Source organism: Protopterus annectens, chromosome 1.part1 (assembly GCF_019279795.1).
Source record: "Protopterus annectens isolate FY-2018-M chromosome 1.part1, PAN1.0, whole genome shotgun sequence".
NCBI lineage: Eukaryota > Metazoa > Chordata > Ceratodontiformes > Protopteridae > Protopterus > Protopterus annectens.
In genome coordinates, this window is record NC_056726.1 from 180,675,861 (window position 1) to 180,691,854 (window position 15,994).

The 15,994-nt window shown below is 44.3% G+C and overlaps 1 protein-coding gene across 1 annotated transcript in view; it reads left to right on the forward strand.

The window, feature by feature from the left end:
• Positions 1-15,994, forward strand: part of TTC26 (tetratricopeptide repeat domain 26) — a 2,373,990-nt gene that overhangs the window by 1,149,461 nt on the left and 1,208,535 nt on the right. The window lies entirely within an intron of this gene.

The window sequence follows — 15,994 nt, forward strand, 5'->3', positions numbered from 1 at the left end:
AAGTGATGATCCAGAGGGAAGGAAAATGTTAGAAAATACCAGTGATTTTGGTTGGTCTTGATGCAGACAGCATTCAGCAGAGTAAGCTGGGATTTTATGAGTAGGGCATACAATAATAAAGTTAATTAGAAGGATAAATGAAGGATAGGTGGCAAGAATGAAAGTGGGAAGGGCTCATCTGTGACAAGTTCTATTTGGACAGAGGAACCAGGCAGGATTATCCTCTTTCTCCTTTGTTATTTGCTTGAGGCTAGCAATACTCATATTTATGGGAACACAATAAGATGAAGTATTTAGGAGTCTGGATTAAAAAGGCTTCTGTTATGGCAGCTAAGAAGAAATTAAACGGAAGGTAATGCAAAAAACTGAGAAACTGGAAGCTGTTGTTTATAGATGTGGAGAGTAATATACAAGCTGTGCAGAGGTTTTAATCCATTTAGTTTTATATATGGGCCAGACATGTTTTTATCCACCAGAGAGGAAGTTGTGAAAAATTACTAATCAAGAGTTGATGGAATTATCTTGGAGGGGAAGAGGGCAGAAGTTAAGTGGGATAAGTTGATCCTTCCAATAGAACAAGGTGGTTTAGGATTACATGATTTAAAGGGATATTTTAGAGTTATACAGTTAAGGCTGATATACATAACACAAGCAAAAGGTTATAATTCAAAGTAGAAAGGGATGATGACAATGCAAGAGAGGAAGTTCAAGAAATAGAGAGAGACATAGTATGATTTTGGATGCAGATCCTTAAGGAAAATAATAACCATATAGAATATCATATTCATAAAGTAGCAGAAAGTATTGTAAGAACTTAATCAATGAAATGGAGAAAGGTGATTTTACCAGTAGAGGTGACTGCAGTTAGGGGAACAGAAAATAGGCCAAAGGGGCCTGGAATTTACTGGAGAAAACTGACAAAGGAACCAAGGTATTGGGGGCAAATAACAATGAGAAGAAGAGGTAATAGAATTGAATGAGGCCAAAAAGTTTGGACTGCAAGTTAGATACTGACTTTCTTACTAGGAATTTGTTTTCAGAGTATAAGCGAAGAAAAAGGGATAATGGAATCCTAAGTGAAATAACTGCTATGGCAGAGTTTTTAGTGGAATCTAGAACAGAAGCTGCGGTTTAAAAAAAGGATACTTAGTAGGGCATATAAAACTATTGCATGATAACTATGAGAGTCAATGAGAAGAGGTTAGAAAAGATTGGTAAGAGAGACTGGAAAAACGGTTTACAATGGAGCAATGGGAAGACATATGTATGGCTCCCAGTCATGCAACAGAATCAAGAAGGTTTAGGCTTTTTTTGCTTGGAAGTATTTGCAAAAGTTATTTGCATAAGTATTTTTATACTCCAAACACATTTCAAAAAATATTTCTTTGGATAGATAGCAAATGTTGGATATATGTGATGGAGAAAAAAGAGGCAAATGCGAATGTTTTTTGAGAGTGTAATATGTTGATAGATTTCAAAAATTCTCTACAGAGTATTCTGTAAGAAATATTAGGGGAGCAAATGGCTGTAACTAGGGAAGTGATTCTTTAAGTTTAATTAAGTTGGCTGCTAAAATACAATTACTAGAAAATGGAAATCAAAATTTAAACCAGCTGTATTTGAAGTACTGAATGTTGTAAGAAAGATAAAAGATGTGGAAGAGAGATCTTCAGAAAAGGGAAAAAAATAAAATTGCATAGAAGTAAATGGAGTTCGTGGAAACAATGCAAGCAGAATAACATTCAGGAGGAGACAAGTTGAGGGGAAGGCAGGGATTGAGTAATGTATTGTAATGTTAGACTGGAATATAGTTATTGTAAAGAATGAAAGCATGTCATATACAATATATGTAAATAAAATATTATGACTTGTATTCTTTTCTATTAATGTATGTGGGCCTATATCTTAAGTGATAATTTAATAAAGGTGTTTAAAAAAAAGATTTTCTGTCTGATTTACATTTTTATCTATTTCTCTTTTGCCCTTTGTGCATTCTACACCTCCAAGGGTGTTTATAAAGAGCCTAAATCCAGTTATTGCCCATTGCAGGTTGCAGAGCATTTACATTTTTTTTCCATATTCAGAAAACTGTCTTATTTTTGCCAACTTATTCAAAATGTCAGAAATCTCTGACCTGGATAAAGTATCACCTTATCAGTCTAGGATTCCAGCTGAACTTACAGAAATCCTCTCATTCCAACTCACGGGATAGTTTTTTTTTTCTGGGGAATGCCTTCTGGATACATATTTCATAAGGGTTTTTTATTGCAAGACAAAACAAGGAACTATTTCTGACATTTTCCAGCCAGTCTCTGACTTCAGCTAGAGAATATTTCAGGATTCTAGGGTCTGTGATCCTCATGATTCACCAGGTTAGATTTTGCATGAGAAAAAATTCACTGGTTTTGTGTGGTGTGTCTGGAGTCAACACCAGCACCCTCTGTCTTTTCAGATCTGTGTGTTGGGAGTTGTCATAAGGGAGTTACTTAGTAGGTGGGTTTGTTATCTCTTAGCCCAGGTATTCCTTTCTCTACTCTAGCAAGCACTTAATCTGTAACCACAGATGCCTCAGACTTTGCTTGGGGAGCTGATTTCAGTAGGGTGACGATTCAGGGTTTCTGGATCAAGCAGTACAGACTGTAATACATAAATATCAAAGGAATGATGTCAGTTGTAAATGCAGTCATATTCCTCCACCGTCTTTGGAATCTGCCCTCTATTTGTAAACACGGACAGTATCACAGTGATGTGGTACATCAGCAGAAGGGAAGTAGATCATACCCCCTTTGCAGACTAGATGTGGTAGTCTGGGACTAGTACCTCAGCTCACTCTTTCCCTTCAAGCTTCTTGCATTTCTTCAGGGCAAAACATCATTACAGATTAGCTGAGCCGGACCAAGACAGACTGGCACGAATGGGAAAACAAAGGAAACTGTTGTAGAAAAGAGGAAAATCCCAGGATGCAAAAAACTCCCTTACCCAGCCTCAGTAAGAAGCTGAGATCCCTCATAAAATCCTCCAAAGCTAGTTACGACAATAAAATTGCCAAAGATTCCAGAGACAACCACAAGGCATTTTATAACTGTGTCAAGAATCTAAATGGCAATGCTCAGATCTGCCCTGAGCTACAATAGAATGGCATTAAATATACTGATCCCAAGGATATTGCCAATGTCCTGGCAGATCGATTCAGTGCCAACTTCACCCCCCTCCCACCCCCTAAATGGCCCATCTCAATACTGGAAGATTGCCAAATTCCGGTAATAACGGCCACACAGGTAAAAAATGTACTCTTCCAAGCTAAGAATACAGCATCCATGGGACCAGATGACATCCCGGGCTGTGTACTACATGAACTACAAATGAACTGGCACCTCACCTAAGTGTCATTTTTAATCATACCCTCACCTCAGGCTTCGTGCCCACTGAGTGGCACACAGCTACAGTTATCACACTCCACAAGGGGGGATCCATCTTGGATCCCGGGAACTACCGCCTCATCAGTCTGATGAGCCTGATCTGCAAGGCCATGGAACTTATAAACAAAGACATTGGCAACCTTAAAACACTGGACCTTACCCAGTTTGGGTTCGTGAAGGGCCGATCTTGTCTCCTGAACCTTATTGTCTTCTTTGAATCAGTCTCCAGAGCCGTGGACGAGGGTAAGGCAAGTCCACACAGCCTATCTGGACCTCGCCAAGGCCTTTGACACCATCCCCCACTCAGGAATCATAGATAAACTTACTAAGCTGGGCATTAATCCCTATGTCACTCGATGGGTTGCCAACTGGCTTATTGACAGAACCCACACTGTAAAAGTAGCTGACTCCAAATCCAGCTCACGACAAGTGGAGTACCTCAGGGTTCAGTCCTGGGACCTCTCTTGTTTGGCATCTACTTCTCTGAAGTACAGGCCAACACTAAGGGACTCTGGCTAACAAAATTCGCAGATACTGTACAAAAGGGCCTTACAGAAACATGCTTGGTGCCAGAGCCATGGGCTCAAGCTCATTGCCAAGAAATGTATAGTTATCCCCTTTGGGAAAAAAACATGTATCCGTGAATTATCACATAGGTGGCAGTACACTAAACATTGAAAGTGTGATAAGAGACTTAGGGACACAGGTGGACAGTGGTCTCATCTTCAGTAATCACATCACCACAACAGTCAGGAAATCCTTCTATGTGGCACACCTCATCACTAAGGGCTTTTCATCCAGAAAAAAGGAGGTCAGTGTCCCACTGCACTCATCCCTCATTAGACCCATTATAGAATACAACGCCCTGTTTGGTATGTACCTGTCAAGACATCTGCAACAACTGGAAAGGCCGCAGAAATACCTCACTAAAAGAATCACAGGCCTAAAGCAGATGCCCTACGCTGACCGCCTTAAAAAAACTTCAGCTATACTCTGTTGCATATCGTCTACTCAGAGGTGATCTCTGCTTAACATACAAGGCCATGTCAAACCCAGAGCTGTTGGACATGCTACACGTAAAGAAATCCCAATTCCTCAGAACCACACACTCCAGGGATCTAAACATTGTCAACACAATAAACAAAACATACTGGAGAGAGAGGTTCCTGACCCAGAGACTCCCCAGACTCTGGAATAGACTGCCCATACATGTCAAGCAGAGAGCGCCTCTTTGGCCCTCTTCAAAAGGAACCTTGACGATTGGATGGGAGAAAGGAAATTCACCCCAGGGATCACGTCCGTCACCCTGCTAGACAGGGGCCCAGGGAAGTAAATAGTGTGGGAAGAAATAGCCAGTGAATTGTTATGGCTAGGTTTGTATAGGCCCTAGGGCCGATAGCCTAGTACCAACCTATAAAGACACTGGGTGAAGCATTTTCAGTTATAAATGCTACTTTTGTCTTCTTTTCATGGACTGTTGTATCTGGTTTTCTTACATCTATTTTTGAACTGTTGGTAATGAGTGATCCCATGTGATATAAACTTCATAATTTTCTATAATGCTTTGTGGCTTATGTTTCCAGTGTTTTTCATCTACTTCAATATTACAATGTTTGCACAATCCCCAGTACAACAGTCTTGCTACATTATTATGCCTTTCAGTATACAGTCCTTCTGCCATTAGTATATCATAACTAGCAACAAGATGTGTGACTGTTTCCAGTCATACCTCACAACCTGGAAACATCAAAAATCTGGACAAAGGCTCATGAAAAATAGGTGCAAATCTGCATACTAATTAATATAAAATTTGCATACATTATTATGTAACCCCACCCACTCAGACGGAATTATGGAATATCAACTTTTAAACACAAACTAATGAGCAGACAACCAAAATATGGCCCCAGAGACCCAGACCCTGTAGTAAATGGTAACCATTTTCTTTTAAATGTTTAAGAATGATGTTCACTGGGAAGGGAGAAGATGATGAACCTTAAGATTTTGTTTTCAGTGACTTGCAGTACATGGGTTTTATGGTAAAAGTAGGACATTTAATGGTTGGCAATATTCTAACCTTAGTAAAAGAATATTATAGTTAGCTAGGACTTCCAAAAGTTATTCTTCATGGCCTACTAATCAGTGGCATAACTACAGTTTGTGCTGGCTGGGGCTATCTTTGCCGCCCTTCCCCCCTCAAAAATCATGGTCAAATGGGGCCTCCCTATATACAACCCTCCCACCTGCAGCCATTCCAGTGTCCCATTACTTGGCTATTTTATCCCATTTAGTATAAACACTGTAATAGGCATACTGCTTTACTTCTACGATTATATGGATTTCATTTAAAAGTTTTATTTTACATTTTACTGCACAAACACTAATAGACATCTGGTAAACAAAGCAATGAAGTCTCACAATTAAAATAGACTTAGCATTGAAACTTCTCTGCCCTTGAAACTCACATTCAGTGAAACCCACATTCAAAGAAAATACATCTGGCCAGTGGCAGATAAAGATTAACTTTGGGCTGTTTTCAAATCATAGGCCCCTTGCACATGAAACATACATGTGTTCTTTGATACACCTTCCTGGTTATATTTTATTGTTTTGAACATTTTTCCAGTAAACAGTGAAACAAAATGCATGCAGCAATAATGACAAAAATGCCCAATTCAGAACATTTCCATCATAAGTCTACTCAAACCTCTACAATCCACTAGTATCAGTAAATATGCACAATCTCTGCCGAAGTAAAAGTCATCTAATTCCACATTAAAGAGATCTGTAACTAATGAAGAGGTTGCTGCTAGCAAACAACTTTATATTTCATTGTTTCATCTACAAATAAAGTGCCTGTTGCCCTTGAGGAATAAATCCCCAATGTTACATTAAAAAAATGATAAGCTAGTAATGTTGCAATAGGGAATGGATGGCAAACTGATAACAGGTTCATAGTTACTAGTTATCGCCACCAAAGAGGACATTCTCAGGATTGCGGCATTCACCCCATTTAAAAGTACAACAGTACAGTATTAGCAATGCATTTACATAGTGGGAGTAAAACCCACAGCCATCTATATCAAAAGCAAGTATTCAACCTGTTATGGTGTTAACAATGCAAGCAGACTCAGCGTCATAAGCAGCAATGCACTTCTCTACCCCTGAAGCTCTCAGCTCCTTGTAAAATCCACTCGACACTCGACTGTATCTCTCAACTTTGCAGCACAAGAAATCTGAAAAAAGACAAAATTTATCGGGGGGGGGGGAGTACAAAAGGCCAAAGAACAGGGGCACATTTAAAAATTGCTTTTATAACCTTGGAAAGTTGCTAGAAATTAAAATATTGTGTTACCACCATGCATTTCACTGACAAAGTCTTGAACACAGGACCCTGTGCACTATAGTCAAAGCAACATACCACTATGCCAAATCAGCTGTTTCCTGCAAGATAGGAAGAATAAAACTTAAATTGCTATCATTTAGTGAATTTCATTCTCACCCTAGCTCTCAACCTCTTGGCAAAAAACACCTGGACAAAGTCAATAATGGGGGAATACAGCCCCCACACATATTCAGTGATTTCAGTTCCATAGCTCTCAACCTCTTAGCACAAAAAACCTGAACAAAGCCAATAATGGAGGAATACAGCCATACAATAGGGACAGATTTCAAATATTGATTTTATAAACTTAGAACATTGCTAGAATAAAAAGATGTAATGCAATCCTATCTCGCCTACATTCATAACTGATGGGCTCGGAACCGAGAATCGGCTCCGACTCGGCCGATACACTAGCACGAAGTCTCTCATTGACTGGGCCAACCCCCTTATCCCAGGATGCACCACGCCCAAACCCCCAGATCTCGTTTGCCACTTCTGAAGTAATGACGTGGTCTCAACTTGGCTGTGGCTAAGTACCCTTCCTTTTTTGGCCTTTTTGGGTCGTTTTTGCTCTTAGCTTAAAAATTTTATAACCAAACAGCTATTTTAATAGCTATCTTCATCTGTACTACCCTGTGATTGGCTGTGTTTGTTTTTGGTTGTTGTGTAATTCCTTCTGTTTGGCGGGCTAGGCCCGTTTGAGTTAGAGGGCCTTTGCCCTATTTTTTGTCGAGCGTTTCAGTTAGAGCTCTTCCCTCCCTTCCCTCATTGTGTTTCGAGTGCTTTGTGGGTCATGTCTGGCAAAGAAAAGAGCACAAGCCGTCGGGCTTTAAAAAATGTTCGAAATGTGGCTATAAAATGTCATTAACAGATGGCCATGCCATCTGTGTTTATTGCTTAGGGGCTAAACACTTGCAAAAATCTTGCAGTGTTTGCCATGCCTTCTCCTCTCGTGTACTACAGGAGAGAAAAAATAAGTTGATCTTGAAAGGTTTAATAAAACCAGCCTTTGAGGAAGCTATATCTTCTTCTCCCTCTTCAAAATCGAAGAAAAAGAAGTCTTCGGCTCCAACAAGTCCGTCGGAGCCGCCTGAAAAAAGAACTAAATCTTTGTCCTCTTCCTCGGCTCCACTGATCTCAGAACCGCAGGATAGAGGATCTATGTCTGGGTCTTCTTCCTCGGCTCCATTGGTCTCGGAGCCGCAGGAGAGAAGATCTAAGTCTCGGTCTCCTTCCTCGGCTCCATTGGTCTCTGAGCTGCAGGAGCGAAGATCTAAGTCTCGGTCTCCTTCCTCGGCTCCATTGGTCTTGGAGCCGCAGGATAGAGAATTCCAATCTGGGTTTTCCTCGGCTCCATTGGTCTCGGAGCCGCAGGTGAGTGTTTCGGCTCCAGGGTCGGTTTCGTCGGCTCCTGAACCGTCGGCGCCGAAGGGGGTCTCGGTTCTAATCGAGTCTTCCTCGGCTCCGATCCTTCTGGAGCCGATTAGGAGTCGACATTCCAGCATTGCCTCGGAGCCGGTAGAAAGAGTTTCTCACCCCCCGTCTGTTTCCTCCAGGTCCTCCAGGCTTTCAGATTCGGATTTAGATAGTGTGGTCCAGAAGCTCCTCCAGTCACCTGTCTTATCTAAATTATTTTCAGCTCCAGCCCAGCGACCGGAGCCAACCATTTCGATTCCGTTTCTTCCTCCTCCGAAAACCCTGGTGTTGTCGGAGACGGGGTTCGCAGAGTCAGGTGAGGTTCCTGAGTTGGTTCCGAGACCCACTGCTAGTCTGTCGGCACCGTCTTCAGCTCCAACCTTTTCTGTTCCTTCCAGGGGTTTTGGTTCTCGGGTGTCCTCGGCCGAGCCTGAGGGGGATTTGTCGGGGCTTCTGGTTTTGGCCCCGAGTCTCCCCCTTGGCACCTCGGCTAGGGGGACCCTGACACCGGTCATGGTCTCGCAGGCGAGCCTTTCTTCAGATTCTGGTGGACCCGCCCTTAAGGCTATGAGGAGTGCGCTAGACAAATCTCTAGTGACTTCACCGGAATCTGCGACTCCTTCCCTAGAAACGGCGACTAGAGCTTCTGGTGCCCCCCTGTCTTCGGACAGCGCGGCTCCGAGGCCTTAGGATTCCTCCATGTGTGGTCCCCCTTTTTCCGAGGAGCCTTCAGAGTCTTTGCCTGAAGAGCCCCCCAGGAAAATGTTATGCAAGAGGAAGCACATAGACTCCCTAGATGAGTCTGTCACCTCGGACACCGACCTTGATGATGCGGAAGGGTCCCCGAAGTCGTCCTCTGACGATGTCTCATTCTCCGGTGTCCTGGAGATCTTGAGACAGAGGGGCGACTGGCCATCCAAAACCCCTTCTGTGGAGGAGTCTGTCTTCCTCAAGGCCTTCGGAGCCCAACCCTCCGCCTCCTGGGTGTCTCCACCCTTCGATGAATTACTGGACCTTATTTGTCGAAGGGTGTGGGAGCACCCTGATTCTGTGGAGCCAGTTCCTTCTCGCCCCAACAAATATTTATCCGCACCCCCTGGCAAGGAGTTTCTAACAAAGGGAGTCCCAGTGGATGCTATGGTGGTGGCGTCTGACACCCAGCAGGATGTGGCAGAGGCATCTACGTCTATACATCCTCCTAACAAGGAGTCCAAGAGCATGGATAGGTACGGAAAGCATACCCTGACTTCAGCGACCTTTACCCTGCGGTTGCTGAATTATTTGTGTCATTTTACGAGGCTCCAAAGGGATCTCATAAAGGAGTTGGGAGATACCCTGTCGGGTAACGTGCCTGAGGCATTGACGCAGTCTGTCAATGCCCAGCTGTCTGCCCTTTCGTCGATTGTTAACTCGTCCATGAGGCCCATATCGTATGCAGCTGAAGGGGTGAGTAGGGCAGCGAGTTCGGGCGTAGCCCTTAGGAGGCAAGCCTGGATGCGCTTGTGTCACTTTGCGGAGGCTTTCAAGTCTTCTTTCACAGACGCTCCATCCGACGGGTCCTTTCTCTTTGAACCCAAGGTGAAAGACACACTCACTAGATGCGAGCAGGAGGGTAAGACTTTGTCTGCCATTGGGGCCCGTTTTTCGCTCCCTTCGAGACCTTATCCCAAGGCACAGAAGGGAGGAAAGATGTGGTTCAGAAAGTCCCAAAACTCTTTCCCTGCCCATCAGAGTGACCCCCCCCCTTCCAGAGGCAGAGGAGGGGGGGGAATTATTCTGGAAGACGTCGCCCTAGAGGCAGCGGAGGCCCCCGCAACACAGGAGACTGCGAATCCTTTCATGGTTCCTCCTTCCAGCGTCCCTGAGGGACTGCCCGACTGTGCGTCTCCGGAGCCAGTCGGGGGTCAATTTTCAGAGCATCCAAGGGCCTGGGGTTCCATCACTCAGGATCAGTGGGTGCTTCGTATCATCGCCGGAGGTTACACCATTCCCTTTATCCATCCCCCTCCACCATCAAAGAAAATCCCGGACGTGCCACCCAGTCAATGGGATCAAGCAGCCATAGAGGTCGCAAAGCTGCTCGGAAAGGGAGTCATCCAGCCAGTCCCCACAGACCAGACTGGATTAGGAACTTACTCAAAGTTATTTTTGGTGCCAAAAAGAACAGGGGACTTGAGACCCATTCTGGACCTCAGCCACCTAAACCACTTCGTAAAGAAGTCCAAGTTCCGGATGGTCACATTGCAATCCATTTTCCCATTGCTGGAAAAAGGAGTATGGATGTGCTCCATCGATCTCAAGGACGCCTATTATCACATCAAGATAAACAGGGCGTCCAGGATACATTTACGCTTCTGCCTAGGAGCCAGTCACTTCCAGTTCCGAGCCCTGCCCTTTGGTCTCACCACAGCCCCCAGGGTGTTTACCAAATGTCTGGCAGTGGTGACGGCTCACCTGAGACATCTGGGTTTCCAGGTGTTTCCGTATCTAGACGACTGGCTCCTCACCGCCCCCACCAGGTATCTTCTTATTCAAGCCGTGAGTGCTACCATCGAATTGGGACATCTATTAGGAATTACATTCAACTGGGAAAAGTCTGTATTGCTGCCATCACAGCGTGTTGCCTTTATAGGCGCAGAGCTAGACTCTGTCGAGATGCGAGCATTCCTTCCAACAGAGAGGATAAAGATACTACAGAACCAAGTCCTAGCCTTACTACCCCGAAGTAAAGCCCAAGCCAGGATGATCCTTCAGCTTTTGGGGTCGATGGCGGCCGCCATTCTTCTGGTACCTCTGGCAAGATTGCACATGCGAATTCTCTGATGGCTCCTGTCGACCCAGTGGTCATACCAAGATCTGCCCTTGTCCTACCCGATTCTCATTATGGATACCTGCCGGTGAGATCTTCGTTGGTGGCTCCTCTCCTCCAACCTGAACCAGGGGCGACTCTTCTGCCCCCCCTCCCCCATTGCCACAGTGACCACGGACGCCTCCCAGATAGGGTGGGAGGGGCATTATCTGGACAGGACGGTTCAAGGCACATGGCGGGATCACGAAACCCACTTACACATCAATGTCCTGGAGATGAGGGCAGTGCTTCTAGCGTTGCAGGCACTTCACAGCTCTTTTCCCAAGGGTACCATTGCAATCTTCTCAGACAATATGGCAGTAGTATGGTACCTGAACAAGCAGGGAGGAACCAGGTCTTATCCTCTTTGCAGAGAAGCCATGAGAGTTTGGAACTGGGCGATCGCTTCCCAGAGATTTCTAGTGGCAACGCACATTCCGGGGAAGTCCAATGTGATAGCAGACAGGCTGAGCAGAGTTATTCTGATGCCTCACGAGTGGTCCCTGAACGACCGAGTAGCGGCTCGGATCTTCTCCAAGTGGGGGTTTCCCTGTTGCGACCTTTTCGCCAGCCCCTAGAACGTGAAGTGCAGCAATTTCTTCTCCCTGATTTCCCCCCACAGGGGGGGGGGGTCTCCCAGGGACGCTCTAGTCCACAATTGGCCCTCCGGTCTGCTCTACGCCTTCCCTCCAGTCCCATTACTGCCAAAGGTGATTCAGAAGGCGATCTGCTTGGGAAGCAACATGATTTTGATCGCACCACACTGGACCCACCAAGTTTGGTTTCCTTTCCTTCGGAAGTATGCAGTGAAGGATCCTTGGATTCTGGACCCAGTTCCAGACCTCCTGACTCTTAAGTCAGGTCAGGCCCATCCATCACTGCGAACTCTCAAGCTAACGGCTTGGCTGCTCCACTTCCGACCTTAGTCAGACAGCATATCCTTTCGCCTGAGGTGGTCCAGATTCTGTCTTCTTCTCACAGAGCTTCCACTAAGGAGATATATTCTAATAAATGGAAAAGGTTTGCCATTTGGGCCCAGCAGCACAACCTTGACCCTCTGACAGCCCCGGTGTCCGCAGTATTAGAGTTTTTGGCAACTCTTTTTAGACAGGGTTCCGCTGTCTCCACGCTTAAAGTCCAATTGGCAGCGATTTCTAATTATCATGTTGCCTTTGAGCCTTCACTCATGAGTCATAAGTTGTGTAAGACCTTTCTTAAGGGAGCTTGGTTGCTTCGCTCCCCGGTGTCGCAACCTGTTTTGCCATGGGATTTGAATGTAGTTTTAGGAGCCTTGACATCTCATCCCTTCAAGCCGGCGGCCACTTGTGAGCAAAAGTTCTTATCTTGGAAGACTGCCTTCTTGGTAGCTATTACTTCAGCCAGAAGAGTTTCGGAGCATCAAGCCCTCTCTGTTAAGCCCCCTTATCTGATCTTTCACAAGGATAGAGCATCTCTGAGACTAAACCCGTCATTTCTTCCGAAAGTTTCTTCTGCTCTTTGTCTGCAGCAATCTATAGAGCTACCAGTTTTCTTTCCAAAATTTTCCAACAAGGCAGAATACAGACTTCATCAGTTGGATGTGCATAGACAACTGAGGTTTTACTTGGATAGGACACAGCAGCAGAGGAAATCAGACCAGTTGTTTGTGGCCTTTGCAGATAACAGGATTGGCAAAGCAGTAACTAAGACCACTAGTGCTAGGTGGATTAGGGATTGTGTTTCATTTATTTATGCATCAACAGGAAGGGACCTTCCATTTCCAGTTAGAGCACATTCTACTAGGGCTATGACTACTTCAGTGGCTTTCCACACCAGACTGTCGGTGGATGCGATATGTGCAGCGGCCACTTGGGCTTCTCCACATACTTTTATTTCTCATTACAAACTGGACGTGGCCTCTAGAGGTCGGGCGTCCTTTGGTTCCACAGTGCTCAGGAGTGTCTTCCAGTGAGCCTCCCAGGATCTAGGTGCTAGGGACGCTGTCCCATCAGTTATGAATGTAGGCGAGATAAGATCGCATTACATCTTTTAGTTATGTACTTACCATAACGGTAGATGTATGTGATCCATCTCGCCTACATTCGTACGTACCCGCCCTCCTTCCCCCTACCTGTTGGATCTGGAGGAAACACTATTGTACAGTTGGAGTGGCTCATGTGAGTGAGTTGTTGTGGGGCAAACAACATCTGGGGGTTTGGGCGTGGTGCATCCTGGGATAAGGGGGTTGGCCCAGCCAATGAGAGACTTCGTGCTAGTGTATCGGCCGAGTCGCAGCCGATTCTTGGCTCCGAGCCCATCAGTTATGAATGTAGGCGTGATGGATCACATACATCTATCGTTATGGTAAGTACATAACTAAAAGTTTTGTGTTACTGTGTATTTTCTGAAGACTATTACGGCTGAAATTCAAATGCCTGTCATTATTTAGTGAATTGAATCCTTCACTTATTTGCCATAAAAATCCAGGAAACCACACATTTTATGAGGAACAGAACAAACATATGAGGCAGAAATCTTGATGGTTTTTAGAATTGGTAGTGGGGCAGGGAATTCAGGCCGTGTGTGTGTATGTGTATGTTTGCAGCATACAGATCATGAGCAGACAGCTTGGGCGGAGGACTGGTAACTTTTACAAACACAGACATTGTCTGATATTGTCCATTGTTACATATGCTCTTTGATGCAGATTAATCAAGTGCTGCAAACTTTAGAGTGACAGCCTTTGATGACAAATAAGTCCTTGTTCCACTCAGTATTTCTGTGTTCCCTTCCTTCTGACTGAGCTGTCAGTTTGAGATAGCCAGCATAAAAATTATCCTACTCTCACTAGAATTGCATCATGTCTGATATGCCTGCATATGAAGTCTCTTGTTTTTTTTTTTAAACATACTGCCTACCCACTGGCATTACTTAATGGTTGCTACTCTAACCCTTATTAAAATATCCACTCAGCTGTTCACATTTGTCTTCATACCATACTTGAAGTACAGAAGTATTGCTTGCCTCTGAATAGTGCATGCTTCTTCAACTGTCTGCGTAACTGAAAGTTCAGGTTACCTAGCTTATTATCAGCTCTATCTTCCACTGAGAAACTTTGTCTGTCCTGTGTATATTTGGTGCTCTTCACTGTTAAAGACAGAAGAAAGCACTGTACCAGATGTTCACTCCTCTGTGAATGCTAGCTTCCTGATATTGTATCTGCCTACCTCACATACATACACACACACACACACACACACACACACACACACACACACACACACACACACACATACATACACACACACACACACACACACACCTTGTAATGATGAACACTTGCCTCCCTGGCTTAAGTTCTTCATCCCCTGCTTCCAGCATGTCCCGGCTTAAGTTCTTCATCTGCTGCTGCTTGCAAATAATTAAGTTCTTCACTTCATCCCCTACTTACAAATAAATATGCTCTCTCGCACTTATAACCCGTTACCCGACTTAAGTTCTTCATCTGCTGCTGCTTGCAAATACTTTGTCCCTCATCTGCTTCTCCAGTGTTCAGTTTGGAAACCTGAACTACAATATAGATAACTACTTAATCGGAACAAGAGAGAGAGTGGAAAATAAACATATCATCTATACCGAAAGTGGAATATGCTACCCGATAACTCGATTGTGTTTATTTGAAAGTCCATCTAAAAATGTCAGCATCACTCTCAAGCAGCTTCATAAACCATAATTTACCAAAAAGAGCACTAAAACTACAGAGCTTTCTGAATGATGGACGACTTAAGCGTAATAAGACTTGACTATTAATGGTAGCTCTCTACAGCTAGCATTACAATTGTAATCGGCAGAAACAAAAAATATAAATGCTTTCCGTTACCTGAACCATTCTTTTAGTGGGGGGGGGGGGGGTCAACCGAAAGAGCAAGAAAATACATTAGAAAGCAGAAATATGCTATGTATCCTGTAGTTGTCCTTTAATAACAAGAAAGGATGGCGAATGGGGACATAAGGAGTTCGATAGCTGGCAGAGGTGAGGGCATACCACTACGAGATTAATTAGGTATGCGGGCAAGAGATGCTGTCTGGAAGAGAAAGGATAATGACACTTGTCACAAGACTACCATACAAAAGCAGCTACCAACAAAGTAAGGAGGAGAGAATACATCAGAATCGGAGCCAAAAAATTGACCCCTACTGATTATATAAAATAAGCTGTATTTAACAGTTCCTATAATTGTGTGGTTGTACTTCTGCCATAATGCAACAAAAACTGTATAAAACTGCTGCTGTAACAAATCACATTCTGACAGTCACTTTTGCAAACCAGAGCAGCATTCAGACTGTTCTGATAAAAACCAACAGCTATGGATGAAGTGCCGTCACAGTACGCCTTTGGATAATGTCAAGAAACCTGTAGCACATTTACTACTTACCCAGGGAAGGTGTGCAGCTTTTCGTATTCAGTCTACCATCTCTCCACCTTCGGGATGAATTCTGGCCACATGGGTCCACATCCTCTCCCATGTCTCTCTGCTGCTTGCTAATAATTAAGTTTTTCAACCCCTAATTCCAAGTTCCAGCACGTCCCTGCTGCTTACAAATAAATACACACTTGTAACGGCTCTCAAATACCCGCACTTATAACGGCTTGCAAATTCCGGAAATGCTCACACTTGAGCTCAATTCCGACAGGCTGGCAGGCTAATGGTGCTGACGTCATCGCTTATGTGATGACATCGGGTCAGAAGGCTGAAAAATTCAAAACCAGAGCCGGGAAAATCGGAACTTAAGGGGTGCCATTTGGGAATCATGGCAGCCCATTATTTGGACCTCAGAAACCGGTAAAAGCCGAGAAATTCGGTACGGTTGAGAGGTATGTTTCCAATTCTGTTTTACAAAACATACAATCTGATGTTGTTAATCTTCATTCATTCATAACAGATT